The sequence below is a fragment of the Dasypus novemcinctus genome, chromosome 23 (assembly GCF_030445035.2).
Source record: "Dasypus novemcinctus isolate mDasNov1 chromosome 23, mDasNov1.1.hap2, whole genome shotgun sequence".
NCBI lineage: Eukaryota > Metazoa > Chordata > Mammalia > Cingulata > Dasypodidae > Dasypus > Dasypus novemcinctus.
This window is the reverse complement of record NC_080695.1, coordinates 23,416,943-23,439,017: the sequence shown is the minus strand read 5'-3', so window position 1 is coordinate 23,439,017 and position 22,075 is coordinate 23,416,943.

Below are 22,075 nucleotides of genomic sequence, written 5' to 3'. Positions count from 1 at the left end.
GAGTCTCCCACAAGAACCCAAATATTTCTTAGCAGGGTTCGCAATCCTGGCTGTACATTAGAGCCATCTGGGGAATTCTAAAAAATACCGATGCAGCATTCCACCACGGACCCATTGAACCAGAGTCTCTGGGGTAGCACCCAGGCCATACTACCCTCAAATGCCCCACGGCAATTTTGATGTCTGAGCCGGGGAAAGCTGGGAACATGGGCTATTTGACTATTAAAATATAAGAGCAGAAAGAGGCTGTAGAAATCATCTGAGCCTTTTTTGGTAGATGAGGAAACTGAAGCCCAGAGAGAGGCAGGCTGAGGGAATCAGTGGTGGAGCCAGGCTGGAAACTGGGCGTCCCTCTGCTCCGTCCTCTCTCAAACCTCTGAGAACATGGTATTGAGAAAAGGGGGTGGAGAGGTAGACAAGATGACCAAAGTGAGGTTTCCAGGGTCCAGGAAGGGAAAAGGGCATCAAACCCCAGTGGCTGGCACCCAAGAGGAGCTGCCAGGTTCACCTTTGTGCCCACGTGGCTCTGGCCCGACAATCTACAATCTCGGCCCGAGGTTAGGTTTTTGGCAGAAGGCTGCCTCCATTTCTCCCTTCTGCCTGCCCTCCCCATCCCTTGCTTCCCTCCTTTCTCCTAAGTGGCTTTTTTTCAGAGCTTTCCCTCCTAGTTTACCCCAGCGACCTAGAAAACCATATCCTAGGTTTAGGATTTTCTAGAAAGATGGGAGGGCACAGCAGGCCCGCGTCAGGTCGGCTGAGCTCGAGGTGCTCCTGCCCCCTTTTCTGCCAGCATCGCCTCCCTCCCTGGGAGCTCAGGGACCAGGGCTGATGGAGCTGGGCGTCTTTGCTTGACCCCTGCTTTCCCCGTCAGGCAGGGGGTGGAGGGCAGAACACGGCTGGCAGCTCCCCTGTGCGTCAGCGGGCGCAGACCTGCCCACGTCTTGGAATGTCAGGATCCCGGAGGCGGCCCTGCTCTGAGGCACCCTGAGGTTCCCAGTTCCTGGGTGTGTTATCCTGAAAGCCACAGGCCCACGGGTGGGCAGAGGCAGGCAGCAGGCAGCCCCCACATGGAGCCCTGGGTATGGCCAGGACACAGGAAGACAGGTCCTGGGTGTAGCAGGGAGGGCAGCATGGAGGAGGTGCCAAAGCCAGCACAGCCCAAGCTGGGACAGAGCCCTGGGGCAGCAGGGCCCCGGCTGCCCCTCCTCCAGAGGTCACCCGGGAGTGCCCAAGACCATAGTCCCGCGGGTTCGAGTCCCCAGAAGAAGATTAAGCCCCGGCGGGGCCGTCGTGGCCCAGAGCGGGAAGGCCGTGGGGGAGGACAGGACAGGGCAGAGGGGAGTTGAGACCCACTGGGCTCAGACGTCGGAGGAGCAGCTGAGAACGCCCTGCCCCGACCGCCGCTGTCCCGCGGCCTCCCGCCACCTCCCGCCACCTCCCGCAGTCCCCGAGCCTTCGCCTGCGCGGGCGCCCGGCGCCCTCTAGTGGCGCGCAGTGTTCTCACACCCGACCGCGCCCCAGGACCTAAGGGGGGCGCCCTGGGTCGTCCAGAGCGAGAGTCGCTGCCGACAAAGGCGCCCCCGCTGGGTCCCCCACCTGAGCCGTGGGGCCGCGCCGTGGCTCCCGCCTCTTCTCCACCCCCACAAGCCTGGGCCCCACCGTGGTGCTGCCGCTGTCATGGTTCATTTTATTCTTGCTCGCGCTCCCTTGACCCCTTCGTGCTGTGACTTTGCCGTCTGCCTTTACTAAATAAAACTTAACTGTTTGCCTTTTTTTAAAGTATCAGAATCAGACTTGTACGTGAAGCGAGATCAGCTGAGGCAGCAAGTCTGACTGCAGCGAGTTGCTCTATTTTGCAGCCCAAAGCAAAGCCACGTGGTCTTGCGCCAGGCCTCTGCCCCCACTCGCCACTCGCCTCCCTGCTGGAGGGCGCAGGCCCCCGTCGCCCTCTGCGCTCAGACGCGGGGTCTGCACTGGCTGGCTGCAGGCTCGGGGCCCAGGCACGCCGTGACTGCCCTAGACAGACGGCCCTGCCGATGTCGGCTTCTAGCCAGCTCCTGTGGCCAGGAGGAGTCAGGACCTGCCAGCCCGAACCCTGGCCGTGACCTCTGTGTGTGCCACATAGAGCACACACTTCCTACTTTTCCATCACTAGGTCGCATGTCATGAAGAATCAGTGAAAAGCCGTGGTGGTGTGCTTAGCGGTTGGTGAACGAAGAGCAAGGGGCTGTGGTGCTGCCACTGCTGTGCTCCAGCTCCCCCTGCTGAGCCCCTGAGCACCAAGACTGCCTCTGCCCTCACCAAAGGGGATTTGCAAACTCAAAGAGATCCCAAGATCTGCTTAACCTCGCCGGTGGATGGCTAACTGCGTGATTCCCCAGAGCCTCCTTCAGAATCCCCTGGAGGCTTGTTCAGGCACCCCCAGAGGCTCAGATTCTGTAGGTCTTCTAGGGAAAAGCATTGGCATTTCTAACAAGTTTCCAGGTGACTCAAATGCTGCTGTTCCCGGCACCACACTTGGAGAACCACTCAGTTAACCATAGGAATCGTGCACCAGCAGATCTACATGAGAAAAATTAAAATAGCTTTCCTGGACTTCCTTAGCACCCCATGCCCTGGCCATCCACACAGGCAATCAGATGACAGCAATGTAAACCACCCAACCCCAGACTCCCCCAAACTTTTGAGACTGCTGTTCTCCCTCAAGCCCTGTCCATACAACCCTCTCTCAACTCCCATGTGGCCCCAGTGACACCCTCAGGTCCTGGGATCTCTGATAGACTGGGAACAAGGGATCAAAGCAGATAAAGAAGTAAACACACAAGCTGTGCAATGCCAGGTGCCCTGGTAGGCTGGTTGTGAGAAAGAACCTAAAGTTGTCTTCTCTAGGTCTTTGTCACCAAGGAGGGGATGGGCCAGGCCTCCTTGAGGACACTGGGCATGTTTCTGGCCGCAGCTCCAGAGTCTTCAGCAAGGTACTGAGAGATGGAATGTCACAGGTCAAGGTGGCAGGTGTGGGTGCCTTCAGAGAGCGGGTATCTTCTGCCCTGCCCACCCAGAGGCTCTCAGCATATATTTGCTCCTTCAGAACAAGGAATGCCAGGGTCATACCATTCCTCACAGAAGCACTACGTGGACACTCAGCCAACAGAGCAGGGACTTTATGAGCTGTGCCAGCCTGGTGATCCACTGCCTGGTGATCCACTGCCACCTCTGGACCACTCTGCTCTACAAAGTGTACCTTCACATCTTTCCATCCTTCCTTACTTGGCAGTCCCTTGCTTGGCTAAGGCCTCCCTCTGCAAGTTTTTCTTGGGTTTAGAAAGCAGAACCCCAAGGTCGTCTCATTTGTACTTGAATGCCCTTGAGCTTCTCCAGCTTACAGGTCAAAGTCCCTTACAGTCCTCTCGCCCCCGGCTGCAGGTTAGGACCCCTGGCACCCTGGCCCTGCCACTACCATCCACTGACATCTCTAGCAGCTGGGCTGCTGCCATTGCCGGAATCTTCTATCTTCAAGACCCCCATGCCATGCCTGGGCTTGCTCAATCCCTTCCTCACGCAGGTTTCTTATCTTAAATCCTGTCCCCCTGAGATGTGGGAACAATGATCCGGTGGTAGGAAACCCCACTTCTCGTCTCTTTCTGCAACTGGCTTCCTTGTGATGTTGTGCACACTTCCGTCCCGGCCTCCCCTGTGTCTTGGAAGGTGATGGACGTTCTTGCCCCCCTGACTCCCCAGTAAAGGGTCAACTCATCCGGCCTGGGTTGCCCAAACCCTGCATGTTCCAAAGGTCTGCAGATCTGGCCTTCCTGAGCCTGCTCCTGGGAGCTGGCCTCTGAGATCTTGCAATTTTCTTCATCATCAGAGTGTCTTTGTATACCTGGGGCCTTGGGCCATGCCAGATCCTTTGTGCCAACTCTGTTGATTTATGGCAAATGCCTGTTTTCGTTCACCTGGGGCCTGGGTCACACTGTGTTAGTCTGACCTCTGGGGAGGACTAGGGCGGGGGGCTGGAGACTGAGTAGCTGATAGCGGTCACGTGGGTGCTCCACGCCTCTGTGGCTGACCCCCAGTAAGATGCCTGGACACCAAGGCTGCCAAGAGCTTCCCAGTTGGCAATACTCCGTCGATGCTGTCACACATCATTGTTAGGAGAACTAAGTGCAACTCCGCAGGGACACTGGATGCTTGAGCTGGGTTCTCCTGGACTCGACTCTACACATTTTGTTTTCCGATTTTAACCTGTATCCTTGTGCTGTAATAAACTGTAATCGTAGTATAATGGTTTTTTGGGTCCTATGATACCAGCTAGCAAATTACTGCAGCTGAGAGGGGTCCTGGACACTCCTGCCACCTTAGAGGGTGAATAACGTTCGTTGTGTTCACTCTGTACTGTGCTTGATTGTCTTCCAAGGCACTTGGAAAGAGAAGAGCTTTCTCTCCGTCACTGAGTAAGGATGAGGCAGGTTGTGAGGGAAACACCCTGGAGCCGATTAGCTTCCAACAAGTCACAAACATGTAAACATATAAATCCTTACCTGCCGCCGGGACTCCTTTCTTCCCCCAGACTGCGGGTGAGGCCCCAAGAGCCCAGGATGCAGTCTGTTGTGCCACCCAAGCCAGAGCAAGGGGTGGGCGTGAGGAAGACAAGTGCCAAACGCACTGTAGGAGGCAGATTGCCAGGCTGGGCCAGGAGTGAAACGCTTGCTTTCGCTGCCTCCCTAACTCACACTGTACCCCACACACACACATAGTCTCACACGACCAGAGCCACCATCACCGAAACCTTGTTGGGTACCGTGGGTTCCTACTAGCTAGTGCTGGGTTTGCTGTAACAGGAAACACACGGAGAACTTGAGAAAAGCAAAGTCTCAGACATTCTGATTTAGTGGCACTGGGGGGAAGTTCCCAAGAATCTGAATTTTTAAGAGCACCCAAGTTACAACAATGGGATCTGCTGGTGAACCTGCCAGGCCAAGCAGGAGGCATAGGCGAACCTTCTCTCGGCAAAATTTTGAACTAACTCTGTTTATGCTTAAACCAAATATATTAAATCTTTGATTTTAAAAAATGTATATATATATAGAAGCCTTAGGAAATGTCTGTGAAAGTATTAGGTGTTCAAGGAGCATGATATATACCACCTGCTCTCAAACTTTTGGAAAACGGATGGATGGATGGATGGATAGATGGATGGATGGATGGATAGGTGGATGGATGGATGGATGATTGTTTGACAGGTGGATAGATGGATAAAGTGATACAGCAAATGCGGCAAAATGTTAAAAGTGGTGGATTTGAATACTTGGGGGGTGTATATATTGGAATATATTGTATGGATTTTGTTTCATTTTTGCAAGTATCCTATATAGGTTTGAAATTATTTCAAAATAAAAAGTTTAAAGAAAAAAACATATGGATAGCTCAGTTAAGTCCCTGTAAACCAAACCACTCAAGAGCACGTCAGCGCCATCATACGGAACTTGTTGGAAGGCCTGTGGGTGCAGTTCCAGAAGATCTGTGTCATGCTTCAATCCTCAGTGTGCAGCTACAAGACCAAGCCCAGAGCCCTGACCTTAAATACTGCAGTAATTCCTGGAAAGGCCATCCATAGCTTCACAAGAGGCTTACGGAGCAAAAAGTAAAACAATGTAAAAGAAGTTGGGGGAAAAAAGAAGAAAAAGGAGGGGGAAGAGAAAGAAGGAAAGAGAAACTTTCAAAGTCAGTAGAGGCTATTACAAATGCTTACCAAAAAAAAAAGTTTGCTCTGCCTTCCATATAACTTGTAGGAAAATTTGCCTCAGTAGATCATGATGCTATTGGCATTTTCTGAAAAATTTAAGCTGGTGATTCAGGAAAAGGATTATCTACAAGAAAAGGCTTTTGAAAGCCAAGAAATTTGATTTGTTTTGAGAAGAGATTCTTGTAGAATTCGTATCTGTCTTTATATGTCTTTATATATATTTTATATATGTCTTTATATATATATTTATATATATAAATATATATATATTTAGTGTTATTTTAAACTCCCTCTGCCTATTAAACCTTGATCTTGCCAATTGTGGTTTTGCCAGCCACAATATTTTCAGGTACAGAAATTGGCAAGAGGCTGTCCTGTTTCTCGGAAAGGAGATGATCTATTTCTCCTTCCCATTTGCAGGACTGATCAGTTCCTTCTACTAGACTGCCAATCCCTCTAGTCTCATTTCTATACTGATGGTGACAGGAGTGGGAGAGATAAGTCCCTTCCCTCTTCCTCAGCTTCTTATTCTCCCCTGGAAATCAACAGGGCTGGCCTGTACATTCCCGGAGGGCCCTTGCGCTTCTGTCATTCTAGGTTTAGGGGCTTCTCTAAGGTTGGCCAACAGCGCTAGCCACTGGCCCAAATGAAAATTAGTGCTCTGGCCTTTTCATCTGTAAAATCAGGTTAATAATACTGCTTTGTCTTCCTGCTCTTCCAAAGAGCGAGAAGGGAAGTACAATTAAGTTTTACAAATGGAAGGTATAATTTTTGCAAATGTGTAGGGTAAATCATAGCATCAAGAGTCATCAGATCTAAAGAACTGAAAGGAGGAATTTGGATACCTGAACACCAAGGCTGGTGGCAGCATTATTCACACTCACCCAAAGGTGAAACAACCCAAGTGTCCATCAGCAGATGAATGGATAAAGAAAATGTGCGTACAACGGAAAACGATTCAGCCATTAAAAGGAATGAAATTCTGATCCATGCTATAACATGAACTTTGAAAACATAATGCTAAGTGAAATAAGCCAGACACAAAAAGAGAATATTGCATGATTCCACTTACATGAAATATCTAGAATAGGCAAATTTATAGACAGAAAACAGATTAGAGGTTAGCATTAGAGATAATGGGGAGTTATTGCTTAATGGGTGCAGAGTTTTCTGTTTGGGGGATGAAAAAGTTTGCGTAATGGATGGTGGTGATGGGTGCACAATATTGTGAATGTACTTAAGGCCACTGAATTGTACACTTAAAATGGGAACTTTTATATTATAGATGTCATCACACTAAAATATTTATAAAAAAGAAAGAGAGAGAGAGGAAGGGAGGGAGGGAGAGAGAGAATTAGTGAGAGGGGAAGACAATAGACAGAGGCCCTAAGAGAGCATTCTCACCTTTTGGTATTTTGTTATTTTGGGAATTCGATGAGAGCTATGAATTCTTTTTATCTCCAAAATGGACACTCAGGCAAAATTTTGTGTAACCAGGGATCAGACCATATTTTCTTGGATAATAAACCAATGTGCTTTCATGCCCAGTAATTCCTAATTCTTGATTCCCCAGGGCTCCTCTACCTAAGGGAGGTGCGTAGAGTCTGGAACACAGGGTCCCTGTGTAGTTCTATATTAAAAATGACACATTTTTCTGAGCCCTACCGGAGCTGTAGGCTTTGTTGACACCAGAAAAAAAACTTTTGAAATTCTAACAGCTTCCCCTTCCACAGTGAGAACTGAGGCGGGTGGTCTGAACAGATTTCCACTGCTGTGCGTGCAGAGAGGGCTCAAGATTGGACATTAGGGAGGGTCTCATCCCACAGGAGGAAGAACGCCCCTTTCCCCTTTCAGTTATGGGGTGTGAAGGAGAGATTTGGGGAGGGTGGAAAAGAGGAAAGATGGAAAGATGGAGGTAGAAGACAAAGTAGGTAGGGTGTTGGCATTTAGTGGGAGGAGCTCCCCACCCCCAAACAGGGTGTCCTGTACCAACAGGTGATAGGTGAGGCCAGATAACTAGAAATCATGCCCCAGCCCAGGGAGGCAGATGAGGCTTCCAGTCCCCTATAGCCTGGATAGGGCCTATAGCAAATCCAGAAGTTTCCATAGGCAACACTGATGGGACAAATGGTCCAGAAGAAGTCTGGGGGCAGGACAAGGTGGCGCCATGTACACCTGAGTCACCCTTGGCTCATCTCATGCTGATGCCGCTTTCCCCTCCACCCCACCCAAGAATGCATTTCTCTGTTCTGTTTGGAAAGGGGGTTGAGACAGGGCCTTCTCCTTCTTAATTCTCAGTGGTCACAATACCACGAATTGACCACCACGGTGAAAGAAATGCTCTAAAATAGTTGAAGAAACTAGGGGTAGCTTCAGAATTTCTACTTGTAGATTGACAAATGGGTCTGGGGATCATGAAGGTTGATGCTGAAGACTGTGAGTGACTGATAGTTTTTAAATGAGCTGGTGGATAGAGTCAAAGGATGGCTGTCCCAGGGAGGAGGGGCTGCTGGTGAGAGCCGCTGAGGTTCAGAAGTACAGCCTCTGTGCCCAGCGATGTGGGGTGATATGGGAATTGCATCAAGATGCCGGCCTGAATACCTGACTCTCCCTCTTCCTCTCAGAATCCCATGAATAACAAAGCAGATAGGTTTGAGAGAGAAAGAAAGAAGACAAATGAGAGGCCTAACCAATGAAACCTTCTCCAGGGAAGCCCAGAAGCTGCTTCCTGACTTCTCCTGTACCGTGGCCAGAGGGGATGCTTTGCTGGGCAGTGGCCTCATCTGGGGCAGTCGGGGTGCCAGGAGGAGCCTGGGAGAGCCAGCGCAGGCAGAGCGTCTACCCCGGTGGAGAGGGCGAGGTGGGTCGTTCTGCCTCTCACGGAACATTGCATGGCCGTCTGGGGCCAACCACACCGCCAGGGCTTCAGAAGAACCGTCTCCCTGCGCCAGGAGCGAGGGCTGCAGCTTCCAGCCGGAGGAGCCGCTCAGTTGTGACACTTTGTCTTTTGCCCACTAGATGGCACTGCTGAAGTGTTTGCTCCTGAAACCTCTGGGAAGGAGCCCGGATCACAGAGCCCTGCAAGGACCAGAAGAGGCCAGAAGAGCGTCAGCTCTGCCTCTCCTCAGGGACTTGTTCCCCAAGGCTCTCTGCGCCCACGGGCCTTGAACTCCGTATTAACCTTATAGCTTTCTAGAGCACAGCCCCACGTCCTAACTGCAATTTGATCAGGGCCAGGGGTTCCCCGTCACACCTGCCTGTGGGATGTGAGGTCCAGGGGACACCCTGAGGGACAGTCAACTGGCTGGGGGATTCCTGGACTCTGTGACCCAAAGGCTTGTTCTTTCGTATCTGAAGGGTGATATCATACATGTTGACACTGTTTGCACAAGAGAATAACCCCCTCCCCAGCCCCATGTCCCCACCTCCCCCCACCCTCCCCCGTGTATCTTTCCCGCTACGCATTTCTGGCATTTGCCTCAGGAGAGAATTACAGAAGATCTTTAAACCGAAGCGCTTGAAGCCAACTGGTCCCTGAACTCTTGGGGGGCCTTCACTTGTTTTCAAGCAGGGAGAACCTAGAAACAGAGAAGTATCTTTGAGGACATGAAGTGGGAGAGAAATTCTTTCCTCCAGACTTGGAGAAGGTTCAATACTGGAAACCCTCTCCCTGATCCATAGGTGCACTCCCCGGTTTCCCTTCTGCATCCTCGCCTGATGAACAGATAATTGGAAGCTTTAGGACGACCCCTCCAAAGAGCCCTTTACCCCTCACAAAGGCTTCCGTTTCCAGAAATGTCTAAAGAGGTCCCTTTGGGCCTGAGTCAGGGGTCCAAGGCTGGAGCTGGCTAGCTGTGATTCTCCTTGAAGGACGCTACACCAGCTCTCTGTCGCCAGGCCACAATCCTCCCCACCCCCAGCCTTCCGGACGAGGATGTAGCCATTTGTCTTAGTTTGTTTTCCCTCAGAAACAGACTCAGAGACAAGGATTCAAGTACAGGGAATTTATTTGTGGGAAACCAGTAGGAAAGTGATAAAGGGAAAGAAAGGCAGCTGATGAAGGGTGCACTATCAAACAGCTACCACTGTGGGTGACTGGAGTTTAATTCCATGGGGGAGATTCTGGCAGATGGTGTGGATGGCCTGGCTCAGAATTTCAGTCTGTGATGAAGCTGGGGTTATCCACCAACTCCTGGCAGTCACTGACTGGGTGCTGCTGAAGCAGGGTGTTCATTTCCCAGTACTTCCAGACCAAAGTGCTGGACTAGCAGGGCCTTCCTTTGAAAGCCCCCAGGCAAAAAGCATGCAGAAGAGGTAAGGCCTGAGGGGTACAGTGGGGGCACCAACAGGGCCTGCTTCTCTGGCACAGCTCCCTCTGCCAGCAGGTAGATCTGAGAGCAAAGGCTACACTGGGTCTCAGAGTCAAGAGGACTCAGGTGTTTCCCACCTATACAGAGAGGGACTATGGAAAGACGCTCAATCTGAGGCCAAACCAGGCCATCAAAGTAGATGACACAGGCAAGCATTTTTGGCCCCCCTGCAAGGGGAAAAGGAGTTGAGGGCCAGGAAGCTGGGAGCAATGGCAGAGAGTGAGCTCTCAGGATCGAGTCCAGAGCGACAGCCACACCTGTCCCTGGATTTTCCCTGCAGAGGAAATCCCAGGGGGCAGCTGAGGTATGGGAGCCTGCTGTGATGACCAGGAAATCCAGCACTACTCTGGAATATTCTCAGATCATCTGGGCTGGTTATAAGGTGTCATGTAGGCAGTTTGATGAGATAAAGCACTTTGCATGGTGTCGGGCATATAAGGCATTTGGCAATCCTTATTTTTCCTTCTTGAATGTCTTACTCTTACTATCATTATCAGTGGCCAGGGGTCCAGCCATGAAAATTGTTGCACGTCTTTAACTTGCAGGCTTGGGCATTTCTGCTTCAACAACACCAGGATCCTGTCAGGCATCATGTCATGCCACGGTAAGGTGAAAACAGGGCAAGAACTCTACCCCTGCAGCTTCTTAACCTCAGGTTCCTGCACCCCTAAGAGCTAGGTGTATAGAATTCAGGGAGAATGTGAACCTGAAAGCGAAAAAAAATACACCCTTAGTTTCATCTCTAAATGAAATATAGCCTTTTCTTCAATTATGAACATATGCAACAACCCACGGTAGAATAAAATTGCCTGTAACTCATAAGTGAACATCCTTGTTCTTAGGAAATATACATGGAAGTATTAAGTATTAAAGGAAAATGGTGTATGCAACCAACTCGTAAATGTTTAGAAAACAAATAGATGATAGATTATAGATGGATGATAGATGGATAGATAGAAGATGGAATGATATAAATGATATAATAACTGTGGCAAAATGCTGAGAGTTGGTAAATCTGGGTATGTGGGTAAGGGGTATATCAGAGTTCTCTGTATTGCTTTTGTATTATTTTTGCAACTTTCCTGTAACTTTTAAATTATTTCAAGATAAAAAGTGTGTTTTATACTCCCCCTCACCCCCCCCCCCCCATACATGAGGGGCCAGTTTACTGAGCTGAGGGTGGTTTCTATGGAAGCCACGAGATGCATCCAGGGTCTCTCAGCTTCTCTGGGGAGAAGAAGGGGTGCCTGGGTTCCCAGAGACAGAAAAAAGGCACTAAAGAACGGTTAGCCAATAGGTTAGGGGTTACATTTGGGGTGATGGAAATGTTCTAATATTAGAGAGTGGTCTTGATAAACTCTGAATATATTAAAAACCCTGAATTTCACACTTTAAAAGGGTGATTTATATATATATTTAACTTTCATCTCAAAAAAGGAAAAAATACCTGTAACTTACCAATAGAAATCACAGATATTTTTATATCAAATTATCGTTGTTGCAGACATTTTATATCATTCAAACTTATGCAACTTTGCAATTATATTAAAGCCCCTACTTATATCATAGTTAATGCATGATTGAAAGGCACACATTTCTATAGCATAAATGTGTGTATTTCAATCTAGGTGGTTTCCTTTCCTCTGCAGTTTATTTTACACATTTTACAAGGGGTCTGTAGGTGTCACTGGTCTGTCAAAAGGTCTGTAGCCCAGAAAAGGTTAAAAACCTAGTCTTTCAAAGCCTGGACAGACCTCGGTCAGGTCTCCTCTTACCCGCTCCTCCCCTCAGTCCTGAGGACTAACTCAGTAGTCTCCCCAAGGCCACAGGGCGCCCTCGGTTTCTTTCAGCTCACTCCAGGGGAAAGGAAGCCTGGCAAATGGAGGCCGGGCGCCGCAGGGGGCGCAGGGGCAGCTCTCTCGAGAGCTCCTAAGGAGCGGGACCCCACGTCCTTCCACACACCCAGGCTCTGCATCCCCCCGCTCTGCGATGCTATGCTGGTCTCCCAAGAGGGGACAGGCCCGGCTCCCCACCCTTTCCTCTCTGCTCTGTCCTGGGCGGCCATGGCGCCCGCGCGGCCCACCCAGGCTCAGACCCGGCCGTGGGCAACCTGGGATGGCTCGCGGCTCGCTGTGCTGTGGAGAGACCCCAGACAGTGAGGTTCGGAAGGACCCCTCTCAGGGGTCATTGCCGCTGAGGAATGCGATTCACGTTTCCACCAGAGGGCGCTGGTGTGCAGCTGTGAGGCGCGCCCGCCCAGCTTTCTCTCCGGGAACGCTGGGTGGAGCGAGGGAGACCAGAAGTCGCCAGGCTGCCCTATTTCTGCCTGTTTTCCTCTCTGCCTGCCTCCATCCCTCTCTCTGCCTCTGTCTCCTTCAGCTCTTTCTTTTCACGTCTCTCTCTTTGCCCCTCTGTTTAACTTTTTCTCGAAATGTCTGTCTCCTGTTTCTGTCTAGCTCTCTATTTCTCTCGTTCTCTCCTCATCTTTCTTTTTCTTTGTGTCTCTGTTTCTCCCTGTCCCCCTCTGTTCCTCTCTGCCTGTCTCCCTCTCTGTCTCTCTCCCCACATCCCTCACTTCCTCTCTCACATACGCTCAAACACTCACATCTTCATACTCACACACACATCACCCTCAAGCACACACAGAGACCCACGATTCCATTCAAAGGCTGCTTGGGGCTGAGGGATTGCAGGAGGTAGGAAATTTCTCTTGCCTTGGCCCTCACACTCACGAAGTGCAGGCTCTTCGCACGCTGCCACCTGCAGGCAATCTCACTGCTGGACACCATGTGACCTGCGGTCCAGCTAGGAGCCCAGGACAAGCATGACACAGACTGAACCCAACCCACCACTGTGGACCTTGGATAAGATTTTCAACCTACCCGGGTCTCAGTTTCCTTCTTTAAATGGGCCTCCCCAAATTGGATGAAACATTTTATTCAAGTAGGTTTCATATAAGGGTTCAATATGGGGAAGACAGCTTTTGAAATTGCTCCCAATGACCCCCTTCTCTTGGCATTTGTGACCCCTCTTAAGTGTGGGCTGGACCTTGTGACTTGTTTCTAACATGCAGAATACAGCAAAGATGAGGGATGGTCACTTCTGAGACTGTTAAAAATGATTGTGATTTCCATATCGCTAGCTTTTTCTCCCTCGCTTCTTGCTTGCATCCTCTAATAAAGCAGGCTGCCACATGGTGAGCTTGGAAGTCCCTCTTAGCCTGGTCGAGCCTTGAGATGCCTGCAGCCCTGGCCAACATCTTCCCTGCCATCTGTAAGGGACCTGAAGTGGAGGAATCAGCTAAGCCACCCTCAGAGATTGACCCACAGAAACTGTGAGATAAATAGTTGTTTTAAGCAACTTTATTTTGGGGGTAATTTGTTATGCAGCAATGGATAGCTAATACCATATATATAAGACTTTGTGTTAGCTAGGGTAGGCTAAAGTGTAGTAACAAAGAGACCCAGACATGTACTTGTTCAACAAAGCAATCCTGGTTTGGTATTCAGCTCAGTGAGGAGGGTCTTCTTCAGACTCAGTCAGGTGCTGACAATCCTTCCGCTGTTGGTCTCACCATCTCCTAATGCCTCATGGCTCTTGGCCTCTAGACCAGAAGGGGAGAGGGAGCAGGGTTGAGGCAAAAGCACTCCTCAAATGTCCAGCTCCAAAGAGACACCCATTGCACACACTCACATCCTCCTGGGGAAACTTTAGTCCCACAGACACCTCATGGTTAAGGGAGACTGAGAACTATGTCTCGTCATGGTGACTACAATCTTGGAGGGCCTGGATACTGGTGGCACAGGACTAGCATAGAATACTCAACAAATATTGGCCAAAGAGAGGCTGGTTCTGGACTTTTCCCCTAGGTCACCTTTCCTGATACTGAAATTGCCAGAGGGACTTGTGGAGATGAGCGGTTCTCCCCGTCCTCTCCCCGTCTGGGGTCTGAGTGTCCTAAGACTGACTAACCAAGGCCTGGCAGGGTTTTCTCTCTTATATCTGATACTGGTCAGGTCATGGATTCTACAGCATGTTTGGCTGACTTCAAGAGGAGGCTTCTGCTTGCTGATGTCACAGTGGTTAATTTCTTCCTAACTCACCTGCAAAATCATGCGTGCCAGATGGTTTCCACATTATACTATATCTTTGTCTTCATGGTTAAACCATTGCACCAGACATTTTAGGCCACAGGTATTTCTTGAATCAGTTGAAATTTTATTTCTGGATCGAAATTTAGTAAAAATTATGCCTGATGGCATATATCAAGACACCCAAATAGCCGTGGCATTAACAAAAGTTTTATTTTTTTCTTTATGTTTTTCCAATGTAAAGAAATCCTTAAAGACATGACCCAGGTTGAGTATGGCAGCCTCATCAGGAGCCCAAGTTACTTTTATATTTCTGCTGCACCATTCTCAAAGGCATCTTAGAGTAGCAAGATAGTTGCTGCAATTCCAGCCATTATGTCCATGTTCCAGGCAGCAGGAAAATGAGGGGGTAAGGGCCAAAAGGAATAGCTCCCTGCTGAATCCAGTTCTTTAAAGGGTATCCCCAGAGACCCCACCTGAAGACCTCATTTACCTCTCACTGGCTACCCCTACTGCAAGGGAGGCTGGGAAATGTAGTTTCCTAGCTGGGTACACTGCTGCACACAGTAATACAGAGGTTCTTACCAGAAAGGAGTAGAGATTGAGTACACAGCCAGCAGTCTCTGGCATATCCTTTTACTCCCTAAGGGAGAAGAAGATGGATTCTCACAGATCCAAATCCCAATTGGCTTTTCCATAAGAGCCATTAATGGTATTGACTAAACTGTCTGTATCATTGCATTTTTATGGGTCTGCTGAAAAGAATGTCCCCAGGCTACTGGCTCTTTGTAATAGCCAATAACTGCTGAGTGTAAGAGGCACTGACATCTCCTGGGCAGGTAGATGGCCACGCCCCAGACCCAGGCATCTGCAGTTGGTCACAGCCGCCCTAAATGATGGAGGAGTTAATGTCCACGGAGTACTTGTTTTTTTATTAAGTAGATCTTATTTTTTAGAGTAGTTTTAGATTTATAGAAAGATTGAGATGATAGTAAAGAGAGTTCCCATAATACACCTACCCACCCACCCCACAGTTTTCCCTCTCTTTAATATCTTACACTTGGATGATGCATTTATTATGATTAATGAACCAATATTGATATATTATTATTAATAAAGTCCATGCTTTATCCAGATTTTCTTAATTTTTACCTCATGTAATTTTTCTCTCCCAGGATCCCATGGACACCACACTACATTTATTCATCATGTCTCCTTAGCTCCTCTTGGCAATGCCATTTTCTCAGCTGTTCTTTTTTTTTTTGATGACCTTGGCTTTTGACATCTACTGGTCAGGTATAATGTAGGTTGCCCCATTATTGGAATTTGTCTGATGTTTATTTCATGATTAGATTGGGCTCATGGATTTTGGGGAGGAAGACCACAGAGGTAAAGTACCATTTTTATCATGTCCTGTCAAGGGTAGAGCCTATCAACCTGACTTAGCCCTGTGGACCACCTGGCTGTGACAGTATTTGCCAAGTTTCTACACTGTAGAGTTACTTTCCCCACCCCATACTGTTCTCTTTAGAAAGAAGTCCCTATGTGTAGCCCATACCTAAGGACTGGAGAGTTATGTTCCACCTCCTGTAGGATGGAGTATCTACACAATTTATTTGGAATTCTTCTGCACTTGAGATTTGTCTTTTCCCGAGGAATACTTTTACACTACATGAGTCTACAGTAGTTTCTTCTTTTCTCCCTGCTGCACCTGAAATATGCCGATTAAATTTTTTTGACACAAAAGACTTAGGAATGCATATCTTGACTTTGCCCATGATTAAATATTAAGTAATGTTGAGAGAAAATGATGTTTTATGTTCCACTTTGTGAGTCATCCAATTAAATAAACTATGAACTGTCAAGACCAGTCCTCATCTTCAAAAATGGCATACAACAAGTATAACTTCCATCTTTGGCTGTCATGAGCACCTTCCTGAAAAGAAGCTCTTTGGACATCCATTGCTGTCACCTGAGCACACAGCTCACATTCTCACCAGCAGCTGGAGGCTGGGACAGGGGGCCATCAAAAGGGTTGACCTAACAACAGCAAATTCAGGTAAGCATAGAGCTGGCAGTGGCATTAAATCTCTGCTTTAATCTCTCCAGATAATGGAACTCACTCACTCCTGGAATGTTCCATCCAAAATTGGTTGGGCAGCTTTTTTTTACTATAAACTCAAGTCCAAAGTCTGTTTCCACCCATTTGGCTCCATTCTGGTTCTTTGGGTCATGAAGAACAAATCCACATCTCCCACATGATGTTCTCCCACCTCCACCTCCCCATGCCCCACTGGTTCTTCAAGGAGATGACCATGCCACGGCCGAGTCTCCTCCCCCCTCAACACGCTTGCATTCTTCAATGGCAAGACACTATACCCAGGGCTCATTCCCCACCAGCTGCTCTCCCTTGAGTGGACTCCTTGGTGGCAGGATTATCACTTCTTCTTGGTAGGCCCACTCCCAGGTCCCATTGGCTTCTTTTGGAGACAGCTACCCCTGTGGAGCTACTATTAAATAAGGCCTATCTCATTTTATACCAGATGCCAGCTAGGCCATGTTTTCCCTAGCATGCATCAGGATAACTAGCTGAGGGTTTTTGGATCAATGTGCAGGAATCTGTTTCATCCCAGTAAAATTCCTTGTGTCATGAACCCGTGACGTTTACGTGTGTGAATTCATTTGTATCTCTGTGCAAGGGAAAAGGAGGATGCATATTCATACTGGCATGAACAATGGTTTGGGCCTCACTGGATGGTGGGATTGTCAGTATTTTCCTCCTGTTAGGAATTATTTATATTATATCATTTTCTCTAACGAACCATCAATTAATTTGCAATTTACCAAAAAAGAGAAGATTCACCTTATTTGAAGGAAAATAGGTTGCTATTTCTCTAGTCGACTGGGGACTCTGAATTATTTCAGTCACTCCTTCCTATGGGTCCTCAATTTATACATTTGTTGGTGTTTCACGCTGGAAACGGGGAAGCAGAAGGTTGAGGGAGGAGACCGGGGTAGGAAAGCAACACTTAGCTGTCCTAGATCTTCGATCATTTCCTTGAGATTAAAGGCCTCCCAGGACCTAGGGGCTTGATAAATAAACTCCTTTATCATCTAAGGGTCATGACAGATGCTAGACATTCTCTTACAGTGGTTTGTGTCTGGAAGATGTGACTTCCCGCTTTCTCTTCTATCTACAGTTTTCACATAGAGCAGAGGCAGCAGCAGGGCCATCTCGGGAGGTGGTGTGGAGAAGAGATTTTGAGTGAGATGGACTGGGCTCTGAAACTCAAAGCTGCCACGAACAGACATGAGCTATGAGGATGGGTTATTAATCTCCCTAAGCTTCAGGGTCCTCTTCTGCAAACAGGAAAACAACAGCACTGCCAGCAGGTCGCCGGAAGAATTACTAGAGAGGATGTGGTTGGCACACAGTAAGTGCTCAAATAATGGGAGCATGGAGGTAATCATGGTGGTGACTGCCCACTCCCCAGCATGGCATTTGGCTGTGGCCTCCTGGCACATCCCACTGAGCATCAGCAGTTGTCACCAGCCCAGCGATGAAACCAGCCACCCACAGCAGCAAACCGGGGAAAACAGTAACAACGAAAGCACCAAATGCACAGTGCCAGCAGGATCAAACAAAACCCTCCCTGTCCATGATGGAGGCACTCGCCTACTCCACCTTCCAGCTCTGGGGCTCAACCTCTTCTCTCCTCTGGATCATTTTTGGGATGTAAGAAAGATTGTTAAAAGTAGAGAATTTAAAAGAAAAACTCCCACCACACACCACAGCACTGACGATTTCCTCCTCCTTGACGCAGCTTTCTTTCGCCAACCTGTCCTCACTCATGTTTATCCCCCAACAGTCAAGAGTTGGGCACCGTTTAATGGGACACTCTGGGAAATGGTCGCAGGCACTGGGAGAGCCTAGGAAAGCAGAGGGGGTGGCTGAGGAAGGCTGGAGCCCAACATTCAGAGAGCCAGTTTCCTCTGCGTGGAGGCGGCTCTGTGTCTAATATCGTGCCCAGAAGGAAATGCAGGTTCCCTCCAGGGGCCAGGGCTGCAGTGGCAACCTCCAAAGGAATTCTGGAAACAGCACTGAGAAACACCTCGAACCTCATTGCTGTAGGCGCATTCCTGAAAGGTCAGAGGTGAGCGTCAAGGGCAAAGGGACTGGAGGTTGTCAGAAGGATTGCCCTTATGCACACCTGAGCAGAGTCTCAGAGACAGATAAAGTAGATACAACCCCAGATATTGGTCCTTTTGAGGGCTAAAGAGACCCACAGGTTCTATGGTCATGGCAGATGGGGTTCACTGCCATGCCAGTTGGCCCTTCTTTGGAGCTGGTGTTTCTGTGTGATGGAGCTGAACTCAGATGGGATCTCTTTTCACAAGACTTTCATGCTACTATACTGGAATTGTAGTTGGTGCTGGGGCTTAAGATATATCTAGGGGATTTGAATCTCTGGACTGACAATATGATAGTCAGGCCCTGAGCCTCAACAGACCTCAGCTCCGACACTCTGATTTATTGGACTTACTCCACTCAGCTAACATGGAGTTGAAGAATGTCAACCACCACACCATGGAGCCTAGAGTGCCTACAACTGAAAGCAGGAGGATTGCATCCAATATCCATGTGGAATCTAAACTCCCTCTTGACATAGATGTGGAATGGACACAACCAAGCCAAGGTCCACAGGAAGGAGGACTACAGTAAGGATCAGAGTGGACCTAATGATATTCTATTCATGAACTACTGTGGTTAATAATCGAGAAAATGTGGCATTGATGTGGAAAAAGTGGCCATGGTGGCTGCTGAGTGCGGGGAATGGGAGGAAGAGAAGAGATGTGGAGGCATTCTCGGGACTTGGAGTTGTCCTGGGTGGTGCCCCAGGGACAATTGCCAGATATTGTATGTCCTCCCATGGCCCACTAGATGGAACGTGGGAAAGTGTGGGCTATGATGTGGAACACGGGACATGGGGTGCAGCGATGCCCGGAGATGTACTCACCAGACGCAATGGATGTGACATGATGATGGGGGAGAGTGTTACTGTGGGGGGAGTGGTGGGGTGGGGGCGGTGGGGGCGAATGGGGACCTCATATTTTTTTAATGTAATATCTTTTTAAAAAAATGAATAAATTGAGTAGAATTTGGGGAAAGAAAAAAAAAGGGCAAAGGGAACCTGAATAATAAAACAGTGGCAAGGAAGGACCCCAGAGGAGAAGGTATAAACAGCAGAGCGGCAGCACGCACGTGAAGAGAAGGGATGTTACCCACTTACAAAGAAGTTGTGCAATTAAGTAGCTTTTTGTTTAAACTCTTTGTCCTCTAAACTAGGGGTTCTTAACAAGGGGTCCGTGACCTTGACTGGAAATTCAAAAAAAGCATTATTCTTGTGGGGATGTGTTGGTGCAGGTGTGATATATTTACTAAATAATACTAAATATGTATATTTAGTATATCTGTATCTGTAGTGTGGACTTAGTAAGGGGTCTGTGGTTTTCACCTGACTGGCAAAGGGGACCGTGGAACACGAAAGGTTAAGAGCCCCTCCTCTAAGCCTTTTTCATAGGAGTGGATGCACAAGCAAACTTTAACTCATGTGACATGAATTCAGAGTTAAGAAGTTGTGGCTTGGACTAATTCAGGGAAATTCAGAGACGTGAACTTTGGCCCAGAAATTTGGTTTGGTGCTTTGGCCGAGGATTGAGAAGTATCTTTCTTCCTTGTGTCTGGGGGAAGTTTTAAAAACGCAGCAGCCAGGACTAGAGTCTAAGCACACTGCCAGTGTAGCAATCTCAGCCTCGACGTCGACACTGCTGGGCAGAGTTTACCCACCGCGTATCAGCGTTCACACCGGAAGCCTCGCCTTTACTGTCTCTGCAAGTGTGTGTAGTTAGCTGCATATTGGACAAGAGCCCAGATTCCCAGGACGGGGGAGAGCCTTAACGCTGGCAATGATGAACTGTTTATTCAATGAAAAGATTAGTAAGGTCGCTGATGTAAGGTCGCTGATGGCAGAGCTCAGCAAGAATCCCCAAACCACGCTTCCCCAGGTCCTGTCCAGCAAGCTCTTGCTCTGGAGCCGTGCACATTGCGAGAGAAAATGCTGTGGCTTTCAGTTATGAGGTTTTGATCTTTTCTGCATATTTTTACAAGCTGGAATGGACAAAGAGGTGAGCAATAGGAAGAAAAGCAGGAGTTGAAAACAAACGCGAGTGGGAGTAGTTTTATTTTTTATCTCATAGAAATGAAAGCTGAGGTTGGTGGGCTGGTACCACATCCTCGCCGAACAAGGCAAAGGAGAGGTGAACGCCCCGGGATGCCAGCTGTGCTGCTCCAACCGCAGCTTCAGAGGCGCCTGGGGTTCCTCTGACTCCTGCACGCACGAGATGTCTCTAAGATTTTCCAATCTTGCGTCTCCATTTTGATAATTTTCTTCTAAATCCAGCATATTCCAGATGATCTGGATGAACTCTTTAGGACTGAACACGATTTCAGGACACGTATTTGCATTTGTGCTTATTATAGCACCAGTGCTTGGTTCCCCTGTCAGACAAGAAGAGCATGGAGACTTTTGTGTACATGTGTGACCCTCGGGAATGTCACTGACTATAAATTCCCAGAGAACAGGGTACCTGTCTGCTGTGCTCACTACTGTGACCTTAGACCCCCCTTAGACAAATATCTAACCGAGAGCAGATATTCAATAAATAGGTCCTGAACGAAGGAATGGTGAATAAATGTTCCAAAATGTTTTGAGTGCAGAATCAAGTTGTCACACAGCACAGAGAACCTGTGCTAGGACAGTTGATATCATAGTCACTTCAGAAGCGGCATTTTGTTCAGTAATCAACATTGCCACCAGGTTAAACGAATGCCATAGATTTAAATTTTTATTAGCTTCACAGATTTGTTTGTATTTACTTGTAAATTTATTTTATTTTATAGTTGCCATAGACCTATGGCAAAACCATTTAATGTTTGTACATATTTGAGATGCAGTGTCATAAAAAATAAATTAGGTCAACCCTGAGGGTCTGTGAGAATTTCTTTCAAAGGATTCCATATATTAGATAACTTAAAAAAAAACACTCTAAATAAAAATGTTCAACAATCTGTGCCCAACCCTCTGACAAAAAGGAAATGGCCTTCCAGGCCAGAAAAGTTAACCATTCCTCTGGGGCACAGAAATGAACTCTGCCCACCGGGTAAAGTCATGTTGGTACCAGGGAACTCTAGGTTGGTTGTTTTCCCTCTCCATTACAACCTCTTCAAGTTTCAAGTTCAAAGGAGTTGCACCAAGTCTTCGGCACACCGAGGATTTTCACGGGCAGTGAATCGTGTCAAGCAGGAGAAGGGCTCAGTTTTGTGTTCAGAGCGCTAGAGACCTTGACAATGGACAGAGGTCAGATTTTGCTTGCTCGTTGTCAGAAAGGGCTTTTCCGTCCCTAGAACAACTTGTTTATCAAGCAGACACCAGACAATTACCTGGACAGGTAGGTGGCCATCCAGGGGGAGGGGAGGGTGGGTTAGATGGGATGTGGCCCCTGGAGTGCTATGAACGCTATGGCCATTTATTAAGAATGGTGATAGCCATCGGCTAGGCCCGGCTGGTTTCTGTGCCTTGGGCTGGTTGGGCACCAGGGATTCCTGCTTGGTGCTCTTTGTTCCCCTCCTCAGTCCTTGTGCTTTGGCGATCAGTGTTGGGAGTCCATGACAATGGAAAGCAGACGTAGTTAAGCCAAGAGCCAGGATCGTGGGCTCCATCCATCAGCTCGAGCCTCTTCGAGGAGAGAACACTAAAATCTGCTAATCTGCCTAGACTTACACTCGTGCCAGTAGGTGCAGCCCCATTTCA